This window comes from Pan troglodytes, chromosome X (genome assembly GCF_028858775.2).
Source record: "Pan troglodytes isolate AG18354 chromosome X, NHGRI_mPanTro3-v2.0_pri, whole genome shotgun sequence".
Lineage (NCBI taxonomy): Eukaryota > Metazoa > Chordata > Mammalia > Primates > Hominidae > Pan > Pan troglodytes.
Genome location: NC_072421.2, coordinates 37,975,359 through 37,981,358, shown reverse-complemented (window position 1 = coordinate 37,981,358; position 6,000 = coordinate 37,975,359).

Genomic DNA, 6,000 nt, shown 5'->3' with positions numbered 1-6,000 from the left:
AGACTAGATCTAAGGGATCCAGAGGCAGACGACAACAGAGGTTAAAAGGCACCGTGCACGTGAGTGTGGCTGATTCCTGCCGATTAAGCCAAGCCCAAGCTTCCTGTTTCATGGATAAAGGCCACATTAGTATCCATGGCATAAATGAGGTCTAGAGAATTCAAGGCTACCGACAGCAGGGAAGATAGGGCATACGTGGGAAGGAGCAGATGATTCCCACCTGTTCGACCCCCTGCTTCATGGGTGCAAGCCGCTTTTACACTCATGGCCACATCTGCCAAGGTTGACAGGACTTGGGGATGCAAGGACAGAAGAGGCAAAGAGGACTCTCTTCCCTGTCTCTCTCACGTACCTCGGGTATCTGTCAGGCAGAGAAGGGAACCAGGGATGCCTGCTCCCCTCTTTCTAGATGGGTAGCCATTCATCTTCAGTCTGTACCCCTTTCGAATGCATCCTGAACCCCTGGGACTCCTTTGGAAAAAAAAGTATCTTATTTTTTCTTCTCTCCCCCTCTGTCCTCTCTTCACTAATAGGTAATTGTGTCCCTGTACTATGGAACACTTCCCTCAGATGCATCCTCCAAACTGGAAAGAGTTAATTTCCCAAACTTTAAACTGGTTGGCTTGGGGTTAGGCTCAGGGGAGGGGGAACCGAGAAGCCCAACATACTGGCAAAAGGGTGAAGTATTTTACCAGCTGGGAATTTGGTCTCCCCGTCCCCATGCAAACTGGTAAAAGGGCTTTATAAGTTTTGAGCTATTGTTACCCTTCCCCTTGTTTCGTTTTGATACATGTTTCCTTTTTCCTTTTTTGAGGAGGAGTCTCGCACTGTTGGCCAGGCTGGAGTACAATGGTGCAATCTTGGCTCACTGCAACCTCCGCCTCCCGGGTTCACGCGATTTTCCTGACTCACCCTCCCGAGTAGCTGGGATTACAGGCACACACCACCATACCCGGCTAATTTTTTGTATTTTTAGTTGAGACAGGGTTTCACTATGTTGGCCAGACTGGTCTTGAACTCCTGACCTTGTGATCCGCCTGCCTTGGCCTCCCAAAGTGCTGGGATTACAGGCTTGAGCCACCGCGCCTGGCCGACACATGCTTTCTAATAACCCAGATTATCTGTTCTTGCCTTCAGGCCATCAAACTCCAAACGGTCATAAAACCAGAGCCTCTGACTCTGCTCCTTCTGCTCTGAAGGCGATCTGGCTGCCGTTTCCCCAAAACAGCGCCCCTTGTCAGCAGGAAGCAGTTAAGATCAGTCTTCGTTCTTATCCTTATCCTTATCCTTATTCTAACAGCAGTTAGATGTACTTCTTTAGAGGGGGGAATAAGACAGCCAGGTGGGAGGAGGTCCCCCAGGAAAACACCAACCAGCCTGCACACTGGGTGGAGACACAGGAGTTCGCACCCTTTGCAGCAGGGAGAAGCCTGGCCCCACCTCTTCCTGTGTAGAACCTGGGATTTAAACAGCATGAGGTGGGAAGTGCACCGGCAAGAACTCTGGCCTTGCGGAGAGTCCCTCTTCCCCCTTTTTCCCTTTTCACCCAATAAGACTCTGCTTTGCTCACCCTTCAAACCGTCAGCAAGCCTGAATTTTCATGGCTGTGGGACGGACGAGGAGCTAGTCTTTAGCTGAACTAAGGACAAGTCCTGCAACACTGAGAGCAGCTACTGGTGGCAAAGCATATGACTGTGTTGTATGTGCAGGTATTGTAACATTGCTTAGCATTCCGAAGACCTTAAATCACTGTCAAGGACTAAAAACTCCAGTGATGACTGGAAATATCTGTTCCACATCCAAAATAGTCTATTTAGAATTGCTTCCCTAGTTCACCAGGTCTCTATCAAATATCGGTGCTTTTAGTTCCTTCCAAATCATCACTTTGACTTCTAATCCAATGTATTCCTGAATTATGCTGTAGAGAAAAATGCAATTTCCTCCATGTGAGTCTCCCTCCTTAAGTTTTTCTTCCTCGCATCAAACATCTCTAACATTTAGAAAAAGACAATAGTTTGTAAATGAATCCAGGTGCACAATTGTCCAAATCATGAAAATAACTTCCTAAATCATTATTCATTGATAAATATATTGACCAAATCAATGTAAGTATTTCAGTTGATCAGTTTGTCTACAGAGATTGTGGCTACAAAATGAAAAATCATATTCAGCTTATTCATTTGTTATAAATGTAAAAGGAGCAATGGAAATAGCAATCACAATATCCTGTGCAAAACCAGAAGTCTACTTCATTTTTTTCCCAGAGATACTGGTTTTTAGACTATGGGGCTGATTTTCCTAGCCATGCTATTAAATATAACTGGTTAGGTCACATTCTAAATTAAACCAGTTCATTGGAGTAAATCTCTGTATGGGACACTTGGCATCATAAAGCTGTTTCACAGCGGGATGATGCAGAATATCCTTCAGACTCTTTTCTTTGTAAGGAGTACTGTTAGGTCAAATGAACACACAGATAGTAATATAATATAATATTAGAACTATTTTTATAAAATCACAACTCAACATTTTGTAAAAAGTTCAATAATATCTTAGAAAACTGTGGTGTGTTCACATGTGTATTGAATGCGTACATTTGCCTATATATATTAGGCTTTGATCACTAATGTTAAAACCAGCTAAACTTTGGACCTTTATGTGAATTGTGGTATGAATATATATGTGTGTGTATATACATAAATATATATGTATATATATGTTATTCTTAAGAGCTGTGGTTTTAACATAGAATTAACAACCTGTATTTCTTTTTTTCTTTTTTCTTTTTTTTTTTTTTCAGATGGAGTCTTGCTCTGTCACCTAGGCTGGAGTTCAGTGGCATGATCTCCGCTCACTGCAACCTCCACCTCCCGGGTTCAAGCAATTCTCTGCCTCAGCCTCCCGAGTACCTGGGATTACAGGTGCCCGCCACAATGCCCAGCTAAATTTTTTTTGTATTTTTAGTAGAGACGAGGTTTCACCATCTTGGCCAGGCTGGTCTTCAACTCCTGACCTCGTGATCCACTCACCTCAGCCTCCCAAAGTGCTGGGATTACAGGCTTGAGGCACCATGTGCCTGGCCAACAATCTGTATTTCAAAATCGAGGTTAAAATGGTAACAATCTGTCTGTAAATAATACTAATATTGCATATATTTTCCTGCTCTTCCAATGTTGGACATTAGCTGAGAACATGTCTTTTAGCTGGTTATGTGTGTATGTGTACAGTACTCTGTGAATTGGAAATTCTGTAAAAGATGTAAATTTTGCATTAGAAGCCAAGGAATAAGATTAAATCAGCACTCATGGACAACTGAGATGATTGATTATTCTACATTATTCATATCCATGATATGAAGTGATTCTGGAATTATTTTGCTTGCTACTAGAAAATAAGCTAAGAATAATGACAGTTTGTTAAATGCATCTACAAAATTCTGTCAATAGGAAAGTGAGAGCAGTCTTTTTTAATTAAATCAGAGGATATGATGCAGTAACATTTACCTGTCCTCAAAGTTTTATTACTTTAACAACACACAAAATTGCCAACATTTTAGCCATTTGTGAAGTCCTCTAACTATGTACTAGAGAGTGTCATTTGTACCTGAACCTCCTTATAAAATAGAGCTGCCACTACTCAATTATTTTCTAAATATTGCAGTATGTTTATATTTGTGAATTGGAACAATGGACCAGATGACAAATGTGCATACAAGGAGACAGGAATACTGTCATATTTTTCTGGAATTTATCTATACCAGAAAATAGGATGAATCTTCTAGAAATATGAAAAATATTAGCCTAACACTGTTCATTCTTACTTTTTGAGAACTTGTGTAAGTCATTTGTTCTCTTTTTGCCTCAAATTCTTTATTAATAACGGTAGTGCTGGACTATATCCTATCTGAGATACTATGATCAAATTACTATGTATCCAGGGATTTCAGCCCTTGACTGTGAATCATTATCAATGGGAGGAATTTTGATTCTGCAGGCTCGGGGTAGAACCTTGGCATATATACTTTTAAGATGGGCCACAAGTGATTCTGATAGTCAGCCAATGTGTGGAATAATTCTTCTATGCTTTTTGATTCAAAAAGCAAAATGGAAATCTTTAAGTCTATATTATTTCTTATTCCTTAACTATATTTTATACCTTGCTGAGAAAAATTGTCAGTGGGTGTAGCAGTGGTAAAATTGCTGCAGTGTATATCATCATAAGACAAGATATGAACATTGTTACTGGTAGAAAAATGATCAAAACGAATAGTGTATTAATCAAGGTTCTCCAGAAAGATAAGAAAATATGTGTGTGTGTGTGTATGTGTGTGTGTGTGTGTGTGTATGTATAAGAGAGAGAGGGGGATACATAGGATAATAGGATATAAGATTTATATATATAGAAATAATAGGATAGATACATATATGTTTGTAGATAGGTAGGTAGATAGATAGAGAAATTTTAGGGAATTGGTTTATGCAACTGTGGGGGTTGGCAAATCCAAAGTCTGCAGAGCTGGTTGCGGGTTAGAAATTCAGGCAAAAGTTGATGTTGCAGTCTTGATTCTAATGGCTGGAAACTCAAACGGATTACTGTGTTTCAGTCTGGAGGGAGAATTCCGTCTTTGAGGGGGAACTTTTATCTTTTTCCTAAAGGCCTTCAACTGATTGGATGATGCTCACCCATCCTATGGAGGGTAAATCTGATTTATTCAAAGTCTACTGGTATAAAATGTTAAATCACATCTAAAAAATACCTCCACAGCAACATCTAGACTGTTTGACCAAATAATTGGGCACCTTAGTCTAGCCAAGTTGACACAGAAAATTAATCATCACAGAAAGTAAACTTACCAAGAGCTAATAAAAGCAAAATAATTCTGAAGTGGGTTGGATCAGAATGAAAATGATTGAATATCTGAGAAAGGCTGGCAGGTGCCGCATGTGGGTGGAAGAGGCAGCAAGGTTGCAGATAACATGAGTCTGCTGGAGCATGAAAATGGTGTCCTGAGTTAAGTCTGCAGTAAAGGTTGTAGGTAACTAAGAGCAGTCAGAGGCACACAAAGATGTCAGAACTGGGATTATTTTGACTCCATTAAATCAATGCACTTCATTACATTGATTTTGATTGTTTATTTTAATTTTCTTATATACTTAGTCATTACATGCTACTCTGCTCAGAGCATTTTGACTTCCTTGAACATTACTTATTAGCTTGTTGGTGTTGGTTTTGCTTGTAAGCTACATTATTCATTTCTGGAGTAACACTTCATACTAAGGCAGTTGTTGCTTGTTGATTGAACAGGCCAGTTGTAATTTCTCTGAACTCTATAGTGATGTCAGTTTTCTTTAACCCAAGAAGGGCTGTTTGCACAAGTAAGTTGCTTTCACTCCTAGTTTTTTTCACTGCCAGTCAGGTACTCACCAAACTTTGTATCTTCTTTACTCTTCTATCATGACTTCATTATCCTGTGGGTCCACCAGTTATGTACGTGTATCTAAGTGAATTATTTTGTCCACAGGCTCCACTGTCTGATTTTTACATTCCCATATAGCACTTGCTGAAATTTAATTTTCTCCAAATTTGGTGACTTTGGATAATACCATAACTACTGTGGTTTTTTAAATCTTTGAAAGTCTTTGGGGCCTATAAAAGGCACAGGGCTTCAGAAAAGTAATTCTCACATATTGGTGTGTATAATTTAGAGACCATGTAAAATGTAGATGACTGGCTCCACTTCGAAAAAATTATGTTTTACTATATATGAGGAGAGAGAGGCCACAAGTATGCATTTTAAAGAAGCTACATCTTTCTTGTATGATTAATAGTGATTTGCTGATAATTTGTCATGATGCAATATGTAGTTTAAAATGGAAACCCTTTATTTCAGAATAATTTTTGATTTATGAACCAGTTGCAAACACTGTACAAAGCATTTTCATGCACATTTTGCTCAGCTTCCCCTAAAATTAATATCTTACATTGTACATGTATTTAAAC